Source organism: Lathyrus oleraceus, chromosome 1 (genome assembly GCF_024323335.1).
Source record: "Lathyrus oleraceus cultivar Zhongwan6 chromosome 1, CAAS_Psat_ZW6_1.0, whole genome shotgun sequence".
Lineage (NCBI taxonomy): Eukaryota > Viridiplantae > Streptophyta > Magnoliopsida > Fabales > Fabaceae > Lathyrus > Lathyrus oleraceus.
Genome location: NC_066579.1, coordinates 181325036 through 181345798, shown reverse-complemented (window position 1 = coordinate 181345798; position 20763 = coordinate 181325036). Strand labels below are relative to the sequence as shown.

General features: G+C 33.3%; 1 long non-coding RNA gene across 4 annotated transcripts; it reads right to left on the bottom strand.

Annotated features, from left to right (window-relative positions):
* Positions 1-1221: 1221 nt before the first annotated feature.
* On the bottom strand, positions 1222-13462 carry LOC127115598 (uncharacterized). Of its 4 annotated transcripts, none has more exons than XR_007800794.1 (3): positions 13402-13462; positions 13207-13316; positions 1222-1520 (listed from the first exon to the last, which is right to left on the bottom strand). It is a non-coding gene; the product is annotated as an uncharacterized LOC127115598 (long non-coding RNA). The 4 variants fall into 4 exon arrangements; XR_007800795.1 differs by lacking the exon at positions 13207-13316 and adding an exon at positions 1592-1701; XR_007800796.1 differs by lacking the exons at positions 13207-13316; positions 13402-13462 and adding exons at positions 1592-1701; positions 1787-1882.
* Between the last annotated feature and the right edge of the window lie 7301 nt (positions 13463-20763).

Sequence of the window (20763 nt, the reverse complement as noted above, 5' to 3'; positions counted from 1 at the left end):
ATCTATATTTTTTTGATAAACATTGGTTATTATCTAAGCTTTTGATCATGATGCTTTTTGATTACAAAATGGATTTTAGTTATTTGACTTTTTTAATTTTCAATTTGATTTTAATTTCAAAGTAAATCTAATTCCAAATTTCAAGTTAATCTTAATTGTTTTTTTTACTAATGATTCAAACTCTAATTGATTTTAATTTTTAAATAAATGTTAGAATTGATATCAAAGTAATTTTAACAAATTATAGACTAATTTGATTTTAATTGGTTTTATTGTTTTTTTTATTTTAAATTGACATTTAGATGAGTTTTAGATTATTTCAAAAAATCCATATCCATTTCTATAACCACAAATTCATTTCATTCAAACCAAGTTTGTTACAACCATTTTTTTTCATGTAAATGTCATAAGTTTCCGACACTAGATAACCATTGCATTTACCAATTTCATTCCAATTCCAAAATACATTTGCGCTCAAAGCACATAAACCACAAAACCATAACATTATACAACCATTACCACATTTCCATAAATTACGATAGTCACTACCCAACCATTTCAATACATTCTATATATCTCAATCCATTACATATGATTTTTTTAACAGTGGCGAATCAATATCATCAAGGCCATATCATTCCATAAGAATTCCAAAACAGCCCCGCCATCCAATGCGCTCCGTAGCCGCATCCAAGCCGAAATTCCCAAGCTAACCAATAACCTTCAGACTTTCTATTCATTCCTGAAGCAAATATGTCCAAAATTCTGCAGTAATTAACCAATTATGCATCACACCTGCAAGTTGCAAACCAAAGAATCCTGCACAAACATCAACGGTCAATAACCTGTATCAGTCCCAGGCATATTCACATTAATCCAAGTCCCAGGCATATTCACATTAATCCAAGTCCCAGGCATATTCACATTAATCCAAGCTGCAGCAGCCAACAAATAACAAGACATCAAGTAATCCCATCCTAAACTTATAACAACTCCAAAACAGTTCTCCAATAAGCTATGACGGCGACGCCTTTCGTTCCATAACAGGAATTGGTAAGAAATACAATGTTCGTTTCAATTCTGATTTTTCACTTCACATTAGCTAATATAACATATTTCCATCAGTTTCGATTAAAAGCATTATAATCAATTGAAATAACAACATTCAACATCTAACAAAATTAACAATATTCATAACAACATTTTTACTAACTGCACAAAAGAATAATTCACTATCTAACAGCATTTTCTAAATCACTTCACTAATAGAACTTTAGTAAAAACCAACATCTAACCGAATTTCCAAATTTCAACTGAATTCAGAATAGAACCATAACAAATTCCAACCGAACTTCCAACTGTCCAACGAATTTCAACCCAAATGATATCCACCTAACCTCCAACAGCACGATTCAAAGCCACAACCTGAATCTGCCCTTACTAATTGGTTGGTTAACCTCCATACAAAACCGAAAACTCCATAGCAGCCTCTAACATAACTTCCAAGGCAAATGGTTAACCTGCACGGTATGAACAAAATCAATTGAAATCAAGAAAACCAACCGCACCCAAAAAGAACTTCTTCTCAAACCTGAGTTTGATCACAGCAAAACAGTTTCACATCCTCAACCGAACCAGAAGCGGATCTAAGAACTTCATCCACACTAGAACTCCACCCTAGGATTTCCATAACAAAAACACCTACATAAGAAAACGCAAAACAGAAGAACTCAACTTCAATCCATTTTTATCAGAGAAGTTTATCCATTTTAGTGACAGTATATACCTTTTTTCAAAGCACATTACTTTTAAAGTTGTATATCTCTTGCTGTGATGATTCAGAAACGTTGTGCTATAGCCTGTATCACAAAGTAGAAGAAGAAGTCTGTAAACCGAAGTTACTCATGCTTTCACTAAGTTTTCACTACAGTAAACAAAGTAATTGGTAACGGTAAGATTTCAAAAAAATATCCCAAAAGAGAGTTGAGACAAAATTCAAAGAAGAAAGTTAGTTTTGTGTTACCTTCTCCGGATCCAAGCATCAAATAGGGAAGACCAAATTCTGAACACCGAAAAGGTTTCGCAGAGATACCTGTTTCGATCTCCATAAGCTAACTTGAAAACCCTAGGTAGTGAGTATAAAAAGAGGAGGCGACCACCATGAAACGGGAATTCGAAAACAGAGAAAAAAACCTAATTTTGGAGGCGACCACGAAAAAACCTAGGTTTTCAGGGACGGGAGGAGAATACGAAGCGAAGGGAGGACAAGGAAATCGTACCTGTTCTTGGAAATTCGGTGAGTCATTTCTCGTTTCGATCTGAGTCTCGCCTCGGTTTTACGAACTTCCATGAATGATGTCGAAATAAATCCAAGAACACGAATCCATGAGCTATAGTGATGAGCGCGATGCTCTGATATGAAGCGTGATGTTGTTATTGTAAACGCGAATCCATGATTTGTTTTCGCCTTGATTTGTTTTCGCCTTGATTTGTTTTCGTAGCTTATTTGCATAAGCGCTTTTCACCTTGATTTATTTTCGTAGCTTATTTGCATAAGCGTTTTTGGCATCATATTATGAATACTAACTCATGGGGTTTGGGCTTGGTTTGGACTAAAGCCCAAATAGACTACTCCCTGCACCCTTGCAGATATGGGCCGGTACCCCCTTTCCATTGCAAAAGCCCTTTTTTTTTTCTTTGTCAATTAGCTTTTAATTGGAAATTTAGAATATTCCTGATTATATAGTAGATTTAATTAGGAATATTAGGTAATTAGTTTAGAATATTAATTAGGGATTTGGGTTAATTGGATGAGTTTAGGATTTAATTGATTTTCATAAAATAGAAGTTTAATTCAATATTAACCATAATTATGAATTGACGGTTTTACCCATAGACTTAGGAATAGGCAAGTTATTTATATCTTTTATAATTTCTTACTATAACTTACAAAAATCTTTTCTTAAACAAACTCGAAAGAAGAGGACCATTCGAATCTTGCATTCTGGTGGGAACCCTCGAATACTCGGTCATAAACCTTGCATTTTCGATTAACCGTTTATTTTATTTTCTTTGTTTCTTAAAACATTTAAATCAACTTATTCTTTTGTTATTTTTTAAAAATAAAAATAAATAGATAAATACATATAAGTCATATTAATAAAAATTACAAAAAGAGTTTTCTATTTATTATTTTGTATTTTAGATTATGTTATAAAATATTTAAAAAGTTAATTTAGTTATTTTTATTATTATTATTAGATTATGTCATAAAAATAAAAATAAAAAATCAAATATAACATTTATTTTCTTTTAATTTTAGATTATATCATGAAAATTTCCAAAAAAGAGGTTTACGATTTATTTTCTTTTAATTTTAGATTATATCATAAAAATTTCCAAAAAAGAGGTTTACGATTTATTTTCTTTTAATTTTAGATTATATCATAAAAATCAAAAATTAAGTTTACCATTTATTTCTAGATCATGTCATAAAAATTCATAAAAAATAAGTTTAGTATTTATTTTCTTTAATTTTAAATCATGTCATGAAATATTCCAAAAAATCAAGTTTGCCATTTATTTACTTTTAATTTTAAATCATGCCATAAAATATTCCAAAAAAGGGCTTACCATTTATTTTCTTTTAATTCTAGATCATGTCATGAAAATATTCCAAAAAAAAGAGTTTATCATTTATTTAATTTAATTCTAGATCATGTTATACAAATTCAAAAAAATAACTTTACCTTTTATTTTATTTAAATTTAGATTATGTTATAAAAATTATTTTAAAAAAATTTAATTTAGTTATTTTCATCATTAGTTTTAGATCATGTTATAAAAAATATTAAAAAGATTAATTTAGTCGTTTTCATCATTATTTTTAGATTGTTATAATAAATATTAAATAAGGATTAATTTAGTTAGTTTGATTATTATTTTTAGATTCTGTTATAAGAATTTTAAAAAAAAAATATTTAATTTAGTTATTTTCATCATTATTTTAAATTATGTTATAAAAATATAAAAAAAGTTAATTTAAATATATTTATTATTATCATTAGATTATGTTATAAAAAATAAAAAAGTTATGTTTAATTTATTTTTTGTTGTTGTTATAAAAAAGTATTTAATTGTTTTATTTTCAGATTTTTTATAAATAATATGCATATGTCTAATATTAAATTGGTCTTATTCTCTCACCTTATTTTACTAGACATAAAAGAATATAATTGTATTTTTCTTCAACTTAATTTCTTGCCATTTTCTCTAAATGTTTGAATAACTATAGAATTATTATTTTTATATAATATCATTTTCTTTGTAGTTTTATTTATTATTGTTAGAATATTACGAATAAATAATTAAATAAATATCTAGTATTGATGTTGACTAATTAATAGAATAAAATACTTATGACTACTTTCTTAAACTTTGATCCTACCCCAAGTTATATATTTTAATCTGATTAATTTGTTTCTTATCCCAATTAAAACGCTTTACTATTTAAGTTAAAATATTAAAACATTTTTTTGAATAACTCAAAAGAAGTGGACTATTGGAATCTAGCATTCCGGTAAGAACCCTTGAATGATCGGTCTTGAACCACGCGTTTTGGAGTAATTGTTCATTTTTTCTAAAAACACATTAATTAACTTGGACAAGGAGAAGGACCGTTGGGATCAAGCATTCTGGCGTAACCCTTTGAATAGTTGATTCTCATCAAGTGTTCGTTGTCCAAATATTTTTCTTAAATAATTCGAATAAAAAAGGGCCATTGGAATCTAGCATTCCAGTGGAACCCCGAGTAATTGATCTCAAGGCTCATGTCTCGTCCTCATCAAATATCCGTCTTTCCAAACCCAAAAAATATATACTTAATCCTTATTCAACACCTTTTCAATAAAATGGAAATGGAACATGGTGCATACCGTGCACTCCTGAGATTAAGATTCGAGGCGGATGCCTCGCCAATCTTAACTCTCGCCATCGTCTAAAATTGTCAATGTGGTTTCTTCAAACCCTTTCTCAATCAAACCTTAAAATACTTAATCTCTATTAAATACTTTTGCCAATGAAGATGAAAATGGAACATGGTGAATACCGTGCACTCCTGAGGCTAGGATTCGAGATGTATATCTCGCTCATCCAAGTTCTCGCCATCACTCAAAATAAATCCAACCAATCAAACTCTTTTTCGCCGCCGTGCGACTAATCAAAAAACCTTTTCATAAACGAAAGGTATCTTGTCTTAAGTGATACAAAACAATGTTTCGGCCACAATTGTTGAGTCGAGATAAGTGACGCTTTTTCGAATGTAGATCTATAAATCCGTTCGATGTGTGGTATGCGTCCACTCCTCATCTGTTTTGGGTAAAACGATGTTTTTGTCGATTAATACAATATAGCTTTCGCTAAAATCGACCAACAAACAAACATTTTTCTACCCAGAACTACGTAAGCCTTGATTTCTCTTTTGAGATACGTAGGAGCAGGATTTATAAATCTTGTCAGGCCCACCAATAAAAAACTTAGGTTTAGTCCTTCGTTAAAAATCAAAAAATATTCTCCTCTCTTTTATTCTTTCTTTCCCACCTAATAATTCGAAAAGCCTAACATTTCAAACTAACATTAATGCACACAACTGACCTAATGGTTCCCGTTGAGTACAACGGACGTGAGGGGTGCTAATACCTTCCCCTTGCGTAATCGACTCCCGAACCCTGATTTGGTTGCGACGACCATAATCATTGTCATTTTGTTTCTTGGGTTTTATCGATATTTCCCCTTTCCTTTTTAGGAATAAATAAAGTTCGGTGGCGACTCTGTTCAGTCCATCATTGCGAGCGTGCGATCGCGCTTCGCTTTGAAGTCGTATCCCCATTTTTTCGAGGTGCGACAGATGGCGACTCTGCTGGGGACAGGAACATCCCTAAGTGAGTCAACCCTAGTTTAGTTAGGTTTTTGTATGTGTGTTAGTTGTGTTTGTTTTTTTTTCTTCCTTTGTTATATGCTTTCTTTATCTCTGTTTTATCGCATTTTTATATCTGTATATATATATCTATGTGTGGGTGTTGGGATTTTGATATCATGAATAAAGCTCTACACCCGAGCTTTGGAAAAAGAAGAGAGAACACATAAGTTAGAATTGGAAGTTGTGTAGTGTTGGTCCCCAAGGGCCACTCCTTGCGTGTCTAGCATGAAGACTCCCCTAGAGTATACCTGTTTGTAGATCTCGTTATAAGACAGCTAGCCTGTTGCATGACGTTGATTCATGAAGGATCCATGACTCTAGAAGCCCCTCTTAGAACCAGTTCCTGCTTTAGTGGTTGCATAATGATGGACTCCAAGGGCCTCTCCTTTTTGCACCCAACATGAAAACCCCTCTCAGAAGAGACCTTGCGTCACTCTTGTCATAAAACGGCTAGCCTGTTGCATGATGTTGATACAATTATGGTCCATGACTCTGGGAACCTTATCAAAAATGTAGAAACTATCCCGTGAGTGGGTTTATGGGTAGAAATCCTAGAACTATCTGTTAAGGAGCCTACCTAGTAAGATGTTTTACTCATGTTATCCCAGACTCTAACTACTTGGATTGCATTTTTATTTGCATACCAAAACATAAAAAATATACATTGCATCCATTCATATACCATTGCATATGCATTCGTCATCATGCATTTCATATCATTTCTCGAAAATACCAAAAAAAAACTCACCCATCCTTTGTCCATAGTGATTCTCAACACGCGTTTAGAACAAAGAACCATGTCTCAGAAGATGATGGACGAGCTAAGGAAAAGCCAAGAAGCACTGAAGGAGGAACTTAATCTTTTGAAGAGCCAAATGAGATGGGTCTTGGAAACCCTGCAAGTCTTGTTGAGAAAAGAGGGTCACCCAATATACGCTGCTGCAACAAAGAGAGTTACTACTCCACATCCATCTAGTGTTACCTCAAGTCAAGGGAAATTCCATGTGGAAGCTCCTCGTCTACCGGCATATGGCCCTCCCTCAAGATGTCATCATCAACATCCTCTGGCTATTCCTCCTCAAAATCATCGAAGTCAGGTTCATAACAAAAATCAGAATCAGAACAAGAGGAACGAAAATCATAATGACCCAATTCTGGTGCCATATAGCAAGCTCTACCCACAACTAATCCAGAATGCTTTGGTGACCCCTCGAGCTCTCACACCTGTGTCACCATACCTGCCATGGTACAATCCAAATGCAACATGTGAATTCCATAAAGGGGCATTGGGACATGACCTGGATTCTTGCTTAGCGCTGAAAGCCTTGGTACGAGAGTTGATTAACAAAAAGAGCTTAATCTTTGAAGAAGATCACCCGAAGGTCAAGTGCGGATACCATACTGGAACAATGGGGCACTCCATCGAGGAATGCAAGAGTTTTAAGCTCAAGCTGCAAGGATTGATTGACATAGGGTCACTAACACTCAAGGAGGAAGGCTCAGGTACATATACCTTGATTTCTGAGCCAGGTAATGAGAAAGGGAAAGGACCCTTGAGACCCCTCAAGGTTTTGTACCATAAGGAAGATGTTAGGGATGTGGCTAATGAGATATCATTGTTTCCTGGTAAGAGCATTGAGATACCGCCTTGGATTTCCAATGTCACGACCCATACCAATGAAAGAAAAGGAGAAGTGAGTAGTGGATTCAAGAAGGCTGTGTTCAACGATGAGATTGAAGGAAAAGAATTTGAATATCATCATGCCAATGTCAAAAAGCTTGTTGATCCCAACCTTCAAGTTTGAAGAAGTCAATTCCCTAAAGCTGGCAATCATTTGGTTGTTTCAACACTTCTTTTGTAGTTTCCTTGCATGTTGATTGTTAATTGCTTTTAAGCATTTGTTTGTTTTATTTGAATTGGTAAGATTAATGAAATGTTTATGCATCTTTTGAACTGATCCATTCGTATTCACTCGTTTCTCATTTATGTTAAAAAACAAAAATACTCCTCTCATTCACTTTTGTTTATCAAACCGTTATGTTAACAAAGATTGGAAGGAGGATGATGAAAACGAAACACCTGAAATTGTTGTGGTATGCTTTTGAGTAAAACCATGTCGATGATGTAAGGCATTGTTTCAAATCCCCAAACACTGAAGAGATAAGGAGTTAGTCCCTAGTCAACCACTTTGAGCCTAGAAGTTGGTGTTTATTTCGGATCTAAAACCCTTAATCTTAACCTGGGGCAGGGTAGTTATGTTCAGATAGTTCGATCGTGCATTCGATCTTTCGAAAATTCGTCCATATGTACACCCTCCATTTAGGTTCAACCACATGTTATCCTTCGCGCACGTGTTGAAGTGTCGAAAAGGTTGAGAAAAGCTAAAATTAGTGTTGGTTGATCCTTATCCACCAATAATATGGCAGTCAACACCTTTTAAAAAAAAAGAGATTGAAAAAAGCTCGCTAAGTCAAATACCACAAAATGACTTAGGCAAAAGTTAGGGCATCCCGGTGGACGGAAAGCTTTAAAGAAGCAGTCCAGGCAAAATTAGGGATAAAATAAATCAATCAAAATAGGTCATTAAATCCTCAACAAAAACAAAATAAGGTGACTGCCATTTCAAGAAAATTCGTCTTGAATCCTCATCACACCTTCGAACCCTCTTGGAAGTCGAATGCGTGTAGCGAATTAACTGAACGTAGGACCTGGAGATCATCAAGAAGAAGGGGTGGGTAAAAAATAAATTTCGAGCCTTATATCATTTTATTTCAAAAAACCGTGAACCAGACCACGTTACAACCCTTAAAAGACCTAATTGAAACAGGGTTTATTTTGAAAGCATACTATAACAAGGTTGTGTTAACTTGACTCCAAACGATTTTTGTTAATCATTTGATGGCACCAACTTGCATACTGTGAATGACTTGATCACCATTGTGTTCTTATCAACGACTCGTTCACTGTATTTCACCCGTTCATATCAATAAAATTTGATTTCAAATTTTTGCATAAACACTGCATTAAAATTACCATTTTTGAATGAACAATCTTATTTGCAAGTCAACACTTAACATCAAGGAAATTCCAACCACATACAGTTGAAGAACTTGATAAAGTGAAAAAAAAGTCCAAACAGGGGAAATCACTTTGAGTATCATTCAATCTGATCCAATCACTCCAAGGTTCAATTAGCCAAGAGTAATTTGTTTCAAGACTCAGACTGGGGCAAGCCACCTCAGAGCTCAATAAGTCCAACTATCCAAGGAAATTCGACCAAAAGTCTATCATTCCAACATTTGGTTAGTCAAGTTCAGACCACTGCAAGTTTCAAACACTTGGGCAAGCCATCTCGAGGTAGTCTCATGGCAAGTTGTCTCCAAACTCACTTTCAAGGTGAATATTTTCAAAGACCCAACAGACTGGGGCAAGATGAGCCACAGAGGGGCAAAACCTCTTTCTTCATGCCTTCAAACTGCTCAAACAAATTCTGCCATACGTCAACAACTATTGAGTTTAAGACGAGTGCCCAAAAACTATGCCAGCACGATTCATTAATCCTCCAAAAGGATCCCATTGGCAAAGTTGTGGTTATCAAATTGGATAGAATCCTCCTTTGGCAACATCTATCATAAAATATTTGGTTGAGTTCTCGGTGTTGAGGAATCATGAACTTCCATAAAAAGCCTTTACAAACTCCCAGTCTGCCCAGTGTCAGCATTCTCATAATCATGATCATTCATATATCATGCATAAAAGGAAATTCAAATCATGCATAGCCGAAATGTACTTCGTGCTCATTTTGCATTGACTCGGGTCTTATTGTCGATCCTATGATCCTTTGACATTTGATTCCAGTTTGTATTTGGTGCCCTTAAACCAACATCCGGTTTTCGCAGTCATTTTCAAATCCAGTTTTTGTTCAATACCATTCAGGTCATATATGAACCTGTTGTTGAGCTTTATTTTGGTGTCAGGTCATACATGAACCTGTTCTGAAGAGTTTTTCCCTTTTGTTCAATACTATTCAGGTCATATATGAACCTGTTGTTGAGCCTTATTCTAGTGTCGGGTCATACATGAACCTGTACTGAAGATTTTTTTTCTCTGTTTGTTCAATACTATTCAGGTCATATATGAACCTGTTGTTGAGCTTTATTCCGGTGTCAGGTCATACATGAACCTGTTCTGAAGATTTTTTTTCTCTGTTTGTTCAATACTATTCAGGTCATATATGAACCTGTTGTTGAGCTTTATTCCGGTGTCAGGTCATACATGAACCTGTTCTGAAGAGTTTTTCCCTTTTGTTCAATACTATTCAGGTCATATATGAACCTGTTGTTGAGCTTTATTCCGGTGTCAGGTCATACATGAACTTGTTCTGAAGTTTTTTCCTTTTGTTCAATACTATTTAGGTCATATATGAACCTGTTGTTGAGCTTTATTCCGGTGTCAGGTCATACATGAACCTGTTCTGAAGATTTTTTTTCTCTGTTTGTTCAATACTATTCAGGTCATATATGAACCTGTTGTTGAGCTTTATTTCGGTGTCAGGTCATACATGAACCTGTTCTGAAGAGTTTTTCCCTTTTGTTCAATACTATTCAGGTCATATATGAACCTGTTGTTGAGCCTTATTCTAGTGTCGGGTCATATATGAACCTGTTCTGAAGATTTTTTCTCTGTTTGTTCAATACTATTCAGGTCATATATGAACCTGTTGTTGAACTTTATTCCGGTGTCAGGTCATATATGAACCTGTTCTGAAGATTTTTTTTCCTATGTTTGTTCAATACTATTCAGGTCATATATGAACTTGTTGTTGAGCCTTATTTCAGTGTCAGGTCAGATATGAACCTGTTCTGAAGAGTCTTTCTCTATGATTGTTTCAGTGTTGTCAGGTCATATATGAACCTGCTGTTGAGCTTTCATTCCAGTATTACCAGGTCATATATGAACCTGTTGATACACTCTTCTTGAATTTTTCTGAGTTTGTTAGGTCATATCTGAACTTGCCGTCAGAACTTCTTGATATTCCCCAGCATTGTCAGGTCATATATGAACCTGTTGTAGAAATTTTCATATTCGGGCTTAGTAAGTCATATGTGAACTTACTACCGAAATCTCTTGTATTCTAAGTACTGCTTATCAAATTCCACTTCGATTACTCCCCAGTGTGTGTTTGACTCTCCAGCAGGATTGTCTTCCCCAGCGAGTTTGTTTTTTTACCATTTGTCTGTCTCCCTGTGGACCACCAGCATTCCCCACAGATTGGTCTGTCTAATAGCATCTCCTGTCAAGGGTTCACTATATCCCTAACAGATAAAAATTACAAAAAAAAAAAGAATCATGCATCCATGCATATCATATCATATCATATCATATCATATCATATCACATCATGTCTTAGGGATTCAGGATCAAAATCCGGGTCTTCTTAGTATTTAACCATCTCCAACTATGATCATATGAAGAGTGTCCTGCTTCATACTCTCTAGTTGAAGACGCTTAAATAGGGGCAACTGTCATACCTCGATTTTGGTCATGAATTTTTTCCATTTTTTCATTTTTATTTGGCATTTGGCCTAAAGTTCATTTGCATACATTCATGACCAAAGGCAACCATCCATTCCCAAATCCATATTTTTTTGATAAACATTGGTTATTATCTAAGCTTTTGATCATGATGCTTTTTGATTACAAAATGGATTTTAGTTATTTGACTTTTTTAATTTTCAATTTGATTTTAATTTCAAAGTAAATCTAATTCCAAATTTCAAGTTAATCTTAATTGTTTTTTTTACTAATGATTCAAACTCTAATTGATTTTAATTTTTAAATAAATGTTAGAATTGATATCAAAGTAATTTTAACAAATTATAGACTAATTTGATTTTAATTGGTTTTATTGTTTTTTTTTATTTTAAATTGACATTTAGATGAGTTTTAGATTATTTCAAAAAATCCATATCCATTTCTATAACCACAAATTCATTTCATTCAAACCAAGTTTGTTACAACCATTTTTTTTCATGTAAATGTCATAAGTTTCCGACACTAGATAACCATTGCATTTACCAATTTCATTCCAATTCCAAAATACATTTGCGCTCAAAGCACATAAACCACAAAACCATAACATTATACAACCATTACCACATTTCCATAAATTACGATAGTCACTACCCAACCATTTCAATACATTCTATATATCTCAATCCATTACATATGATTTTTTTAACAGTGGCGAATCAATATCATCAAGGCCATATCATTCCATAAGAATTCCAAAACAGCCCCGCCATCCAATGCGCTCCGTAGCCGCATCCAAGCCGAAATTCCCAAGCTAACCAATAACCTTCAGACTTTCTATTCATTCCTGAAGCAAATATGTCCAAAATTCTGCAGTAATTAACCAATTATGCATCACACCTGCAAGTTGCAAACCAAAGGATCCTGCACAAACATCAACGGTCAATAACCTGTATCAGTCCCAGGCATATTCACATTAATCCAAGTCCCATGCATATTCACATTAATCCAAGTCCCAGGCATATTCACATTAATCCAAGCTGCAACAGCCAACAAATAACAAGACATCAAGTAATCCCATCCTAAACTTATAACAACTCCAAAACAGTTCTCCAATAAGCTATGACGGCGACGCCTTTCGTTCCATAATAGGAATTGGTAAGAAATACAATGTTCGTTTCAATTCTGATTTTTCACTTCACATTAGCTAATATAACATATTTCCATCAGTTTCGATTAAAAGCATTATAATCAATTGAACTAACAACATTCAACATCTAACAAAATTAACAATATTCATAACAACATTTTTACTAACTGCACAAAAGAATAATTCACTATCTAACAACATTTTCTAAATCACTTCACTAATAGAACTTTAGTAAAAACGAACATCTAACCGAATTTCCAAATTTCAACTGAATTCAAAATAGAACCATAACAAATTCCAACCGAACTTCCAACTGTCCAACGAATTTCAACCCAAATGATATCCACCTAACCTCCAACAGCACGATTCAAAGCCACAACCTGAATCTACCCTTACTAATTGGTTGGTTAACCTCCATACAAAACCGAAAACTCCATAGCAGCCTCTAACATAACTTCCAAGGCAAATGGTTAACCTGCACGGTATGAACAAAATCAATTGAAATCAAGAAAACCAACCGCACCCAAAAAGAACTTCTTCTCAAACCTGAGTTTGATCACAGCAAAACAGTTTCACATCCTCAACCGAACCAGAAGCGGATCTAAGAACTTCATCCACACTAGAACTCCACCCTAGGATTTCCATAACAAAAACACCTACATAAGAAAACGCAAAACAGAAGAACTCAACTTCAATCCATTTTTATCAGAGAAGTTTATCCATTTTAGTGACAGTATATACCTTTTTTCAAAGCACATTACTTTTAAAGTTGTATATCTCTTGCTGTGATGATTCAGAAACGCTGTGCTATAGCCTGTATCACAAAGTAGAAGAAGAAGTCTGTAAACCGAAGTTACTCATGCTTTCACTAAGTTTTCACTACAGTAAACAAAGTAATTGGTAACGGTAAGATTTCAAAAAAATATCCCAAAAGAGAGTTGAGACAAAATTCAAAGAAGAAAGTTAGTTTTGTGTTACCTTCTCCGGATCCAAGCATCAAATAGGGAAGACCAAATTCTGAACACCGAAAAGGTTTCGCAGAGATACCTGTTTCAATCTCCATAAGCTAACCTGAAAACCCTAGGTAGTGAGTATAAAAAGAGGAGGCGACCACCATGAAACGGGAATTCGAAAACAGAGAAAAAAACCTAATTTTGGAGGCAACCACGAAAAAACCTAGGTTTTCAGGGACGGGAGGAGAATACGAAGCGAAGGGAGGACAAGGAAATCGTACCTGTTCTTGGAAATTCGGTGAGTCATTTCTCGTTTCGATCTGAGTCTCGCCTCGGTTTTACGAACTTCCATGAATGATGTCGAAATAAATCCAAGAACACGAATCCATGAGCTATAGTGATGAGCGCGATGCTCTGATATGAAGCATGATGTTGTTATTGTAAACGCGAATCCATGATTTGTTTTCGCCTTGATTTGTTTTCGCCTTGATTTGTTTTCGTAGCTTATTTGCATAAGCGCTTTTCACCTTGATTTATTTTCGTAGCTTATTTGCATAAGCGTTTTTGGCATCATATTATGAATACTAACTCATGGGGTTTGGGCTTGGTTTGGACTAAAGCCCAAATAGACTACTCCCTGCACCCTTGCAGATATGGGCCGGTACCCCCTTTCCATTGCAAAAGCCCATTTTTTTTCTTTGTCAATTAGCTTTTAATTGGAAATTTAGAATATTCCTGATTATATAGTAGATTTAATTAGGAATATTAGGTAATTAGTTTAGAATATTAATTAGGGATTTGGGTTAATTGGATGAGTTTAGGATTTAATTGATTTTCATAAAATAGAAGTTTAATTCAATATTAACCATAATTATGAATTGACGGTTTTACCCCTAGACTTAGGAATAGGCAAGTTATATATATCTTTTATAATTTCTTACTATAACTTACAAAAATCTTTTCTTAAACAAACTCGAAAGAAGTGGACCATTCGAATCTTGCATTCTGGTGGGAACCCTCGAATACTCGGTCATAAGCCTTGCATTTTCGATTAACCGTTTATTTTATTTTCTTTGTTTCTTAAAACATTTAAATCAACTTATTCTTTTGTTATTTTTTAAAAATAAAAATAAATAGATAAATACATATAAGTCATATTAATAAAAATTACAAAAAGAGTTTTCTATTTATTATTTTGTATTTTAGATTATGTTATAAAATATTTAAAAAGTTAATTTAGTTATTTTTATTATTATTATTAGATTATGTCATAAAAATAAAAATAAAAAATCAAATATAACATTTATTTTCTTTTAATTTTAGATTATATCATGAAAATTTCCAAAAAAGAGGTTTACGATTTTTTTTCTTTTAATTTTAGATTATATCATAAAAATCAAAAATTAAGTTTACCATTTATTTCTAGATCATGTCATAAAAATTCATAAAAAATAAGTTTAGCATTTATTTTCTTTAATTTTAAATCATGTCATGAAATATTCCAAAAAATCAAGTTTGCCATTTATTTACTTTTAATTTTAAATCATGCCATAAAATATTCCAAAAAAGGGCTTACCATTTATTTTATTTTAATTCTAGATCATGTCATGAAAATATTCCAAAAAAAAGAGTTTATCATTTATTTAATTTAATTCTAGATCATGTTATAAAAATTCAAAAAAATAACTTTACCTTTTATTTTATTTAAATTTAGATTATGTTATAAAAATTATTTAAAAAAATTTTAATTTAGTTATTTTCATCATTAGTTTTAGATCATGTTATAAAAAATATTAAAAAGATTAATTTAGTCGTTTTCATCATTATTTTTAGATTGTTATAATAAATATTAAATAAGGATTAATTTAGTTAGTTTGATTATTATTTTTAGATTCTGTTATAAGAATTTTAAAAAAAAATATTTAATTTAGTTATTTTCATCATTATTTTAAATTATGTTATAAAAATATAAAAAAAGTTAATTTAAATATATTTATTATTATCATTAGATTATGTTATAAAAAATAAAAAAGTTATGTTTAATTTATTTTTTGTTGTTGTTATAAAAAAGTATTTAATTGTTTTATTTTCAGATTTTTTATAAATAATATGCATATGTCTAATATTAAATTGGTCTTATTCTCTCACCTTATTTTACTAGACATAAAAGAATATAATTGTATTTTTCTTCAACTTAATTTCTTGCCATTTTCTCTAAATGTTTGAATAACTATAGAATTATTATTTTTATATAATATCATTTTCTTTGTAGTTTTATTTATTATTGTTAGAATATTACGAATAAATAATTAAATAAATATCTAGTATTGATGTTGACTAATTAATAGAATAAAATACTTATGACTACTTTCTTAAACTTTGATCCTACCCCAAGTTATATATTTTAATCTGATTAATTTGTTTCTTATCCCAATTAAAACGCTTTACTATTTAAGTTAAAATATTAAAACATTTTTTTGAATAACTCAAAAGAAGTGGACTATTGGAATCTAGCATTCCGGTAAGAACCCTTGAATGATCGGTCTTGAACCACGCGTTTTGGAGTAATTGTTCATTTTTTCTAAAAACACATTAATTAACTTGGACAAGGAGAAGGATCGTTGGGATCAAGCATTCTGGCGTAACCCTTTGAATAGTTGATTCTCATCAAGTGTTCGTTGTCCAAATATTTTTCTTAAATAAATCGAATAAAAAAGGGCCATTGGAATCTAGCATTCCAGTGGAACCCCGAGTGATTGATCTCAAGGCTCATGTCTCGTCCTCATCAAATATCCGTCTTTCCAAACCCAAAAAATATATACTTAATCCTTATTCAACACCTTTTCAATAAAATGGAAATGGAACATGGTGCATACCGTGCACTCCTGAGATTAAGATTCGAGGCGGATGCCTCGCCAATCTTAACTCTCGCCATCGTCTAAAATTGTCAATGTGGTTTCTTCAAACCCTTTCTCAATCAAACCTTAAAATACTTAATCTCTATTAAATACTTTTGCCAATGAAGATGAAAATGGAACACGGTGAATACCGTGCACTCCTGAGGCTAGGATTCGAGATGTATATCTCGCTCATCCAAGTTCTCGCCATCACTCAAAATAAATCCAACCAATCAAACTCTTTTTCGTCGCCGTGCGACTAATCAAAAAACCTTTTCATAAACGAAAAGTATCTTGTCTTAAGTGATACAAAACAATGTTTCGGCCACAATTGTTGAGTCGAGATAAGTGACGCTTTTTCGAATGTAGATCTATAAATCCGTTCGATGTGTGGTATGCGTCCACTCCTCATCTGTTTTGGGTAAAACGATGTTTTTGTCGATTAATACAATATAGCTTTCGCTAAAATCGACCAACAAACAAACATTTTTCTACCCAGAACTACGTAAGCCTTGATTTCTCTTTTGAGATACGTAGGAGCAGGATTTATAAATCTTGTCAGGCCCACCAATAAAAAACTTAGGTTTAGTCCTTCGTTAAAAATCAAAAAATATTCTCCTCTCTTTTATTCTTTCTTTCCCACCTAATAATTCGAAAAGCCTAACATTTCAAACTAACATTAATGCACACAACTGACCTAATGGTTCCCGTTGAGTACAACGGACGTGAGGGGTGCTAATACCTTCCCCTTGCGTAATCGACTCCCGAACCCTGATTTGGTTGCGACGACCATAATCATTATCGTTTTGTTTCTTGGGTTTTATCGATATTTCCCCTTTCCTTTTTAGGAATAAATAAAGTTCGGTGGCGACTCTGTTCAGTCCATCATTGCGAGCGTGCGATCGCGCTTCGCTTTGAAGTCGTATCCCCATTTTTTCGAGGTGCGACAGCCTCCAAAGAAGATTAAAAAACTATTGTGAAGCCTAGAAAAAGGACAAGTGGAAGATTGAAGCTCAAACGGTTTTAAAAACCAATTATAGGTCTTGGTTCAAATTCTGACCAACCTGTAACATTGACATAACATGATAAAGGTACTTTGACACAAGAAACAACTGCTACAGGACATGATTCAAAGCTTGGTATGTGTCTTAGATTCATGAAATCTTGGAGGAAAAATATGTAAAGTGTAATGTTGTAACAAATAGTAGATTTATGTGTCAAAGCTTGGTTATGTCTTATGTTAATATTTTGTGATAACTTATGCACACTTATGTGCCATTTTGTAATGACTTTGTAATGACTTATGCAGTTTATGTGCTTTTATTATCTATGCAATTTCTTTTGGTCATATGTGATACCTTTAGTTTGGAAATAACCTAAACCATAATTTTCACAATGTCATTTGAGACAATCTTGACTGATGCATAAGAATTTGAAAACAAAATATTTCACAATGTCATTTGAGACAATATTGTAACCAAAACCAAATATTCCATTAATAAACTAGAATTGATACAATGACAATTCATACATCACATTTGATTTAATGTCAGTTGAAACACTACATATTACATGAACTTGTAGACAATTGAAAACAAAATCCAAGACAACATAAGTGCAACCTGTAACACCTCAAAATTTGCCCTCCTCTCTTGGGACTAGCTTAACATATTGCATTGCATTTTTTAGGTCATTAGACTTTGCATATTGCATATCATGTGGTTACCTTGTGCAAGTCATCCTCCTAGGTCTTGGTCAGAAGATAGAAGGTTGATATATGCAAGCTGAGGGTTTTCATTGAATGGACTGGATCACTAATCATCTGAGGGTGGTGATTCAAATTAGGGTTTCTTGATTCTCAAGGAGATTGGTCTTCATCTTGGTTGCAATTATGCATCATCATTATCATGGTCTGGATATCACCAGAAGTTCAAGAGTTTGATCAGCTACCTTGAGATTAGGGTTTTGACCACTGGTCAACCTTAATCAGTTGCATTAGGCCAATCAGGGCATGGCAAGGAGATGGGGTCTATAATGGATATGGGGATCATCGTGTGATTATATTGAGCTTATGGAGGCTAGGGTTTCATCATTGAGCCATTTCATCAGAGGATTGGGGCTCAGATTGATCAGTGCATTGCCAAATTCATTTATTAGTTGAAAAGTCAACTGTGGTCAACTGTGCTTGATTTTATGGATTTGGAGGTGGGAGAGAGTTGGATACACTTCATTCATGTTGAAACAAGTTTTATTTGACATGTCAAAGCTCAAGAATGAAAAAAAATAAAGTCAGGACAAAAATTTCCAAAAATAGAAAGTGACTTGTAATGGAAGTTTCCAAAAATGGAAAGTTTTTCACCACAAAATTTCGTGTCCAAAAAAGCTTCAAATGAAAATTTGTTCAACATGAAGGTTGTAGATCTTGCTCTCACCTTTCCAAAAAGTCCAAGAACTTGAAATTCCCATGTATGGTTGACAAGTTATGGTCCATTCATTTTCCAAAAATGCCTATAATCAAAGTGGCATAACTTTCACATGGAATGTCCAAAATGGATGATCTTTTTATGAGCAAACCCCATTTCACATGTACTTTCATGGTGTGTGATCCAAATTCATCAAAAATGGTCAATGCAAAAAGTCAATTTTTAAGTGGACTATGTTGAATTTTTGGTGTGAGATAGTGAATTTGAGCAATACTTGGAATTTGGACATGAAACCAATGCCAACACACTCCAAATGCAAAATATGACTTGTTCCAACTGTCATGAGCTGTCATGGTGCAATATTTGGCAAGGTCATTTTTGGACTTTCATTAAAAACACATTAACACTAATCCATTCCAATTTTGTTAATTTGGATTAAGAGATGATTAAGGAGTGAGTATATATCATTAATCCTAACAGAATTGGTTAACACATTGCACATTCCAAGAATCATAACAAACTTTCCCTCCAAAATTGCAAATTCTCCAAAATCTTCATCAAGCATTTTTCAAGATTTCTTCACCAAATCTTCATCAAATTGCATGATTCTTCTTGATTCATCTTCCACAAGCCAAGATCTACATCTGTTTTGACAAATTCGTGGAAGAACCTTCAAGATCAAGGACTGTTCATACCTTGCACATCAATGGAGTTTTGAGAATTCTCACACCTGGAGCATGCTGGAGCTAAGGAACCTTTTCCAAACATCTTCCTAGTCATTAATCTCGATCTGTTTGGCATCATTGGACCTTGAGAAGCACAAATTCGCAGTTGCCTTCATCACTAGGTCAGTTTTCGAATCTCACCTTTGCTCAAATCATGATATGCATTTGAAAGATCTTTGAATGTAGAACATCATGATGTGTTTAGTTTTTGAATTGGTTAAGTGTAGGATGAGAAATTTGGACTTGAAGTTTTGTGTGCATTTCTTTTCTTGTTCGATTTGCTTCGTATGTTAGGAATTAGGTTAAAATGATTGCATATTCTTACTCCTTGTTGAGAGACGGTTCCAACGGTTATAAGATTGTAGCATTTGGTTAAAGTTTGATGTTCATGATTTTCTGGATTTTTGAAGTGTTCTTGTGAAGAACACGATGAACAGTACGTGTTTGATCTTCAGTTTTCTTGCCTGGCTTTTGAAATGTGTTTAGCGCCAAGCCGAGCCAATCAGGAAGCGCCATTGCTTCTAAACGAAACGGCGTCGTTTCGCTCAGTGGCTTTAATAATACGCTTTTGCCATTGGCGTATTTAATTAATATATTATTTCATTTGTTTTTACATTTTGTTACATGAACTTATAAAATTCATAGAGACTTCATTTTTCATCCAAATTGAGTGAGACTTTTTGCATTGTTCTCCCGATGATGTGTAGAATTTAATCATGATTTTTGTGAAATTTTTGCACGTGTAGAAAATTAATTGGCTTAGGGATTTCTTGATGTTGTCACATTTGCACGTACCATGCCATATCTTTCATGAAATGATGATACTTTCAAATAAATGGATGAAAATTTTTGTGTTTGTTCTGGACATCTTGATGGTGATTTTCATGTAGAGTTTATGATTTTTGGATACTTGGTGAGGGAGATATGAATTTTTGAATTGAGGTGTGACAATTTGTGTCACACCAAGCTAGGTCAACTTCATGATTTTATTTGAGATGCTTAGGGACCTTGGATTGGGCCAATTTTTTGCATGATTGAGAATTGATATGTCAAGATTACATGTGAACTTTTATGGATTTATTGGTTGCATTTTATAATTGATTGA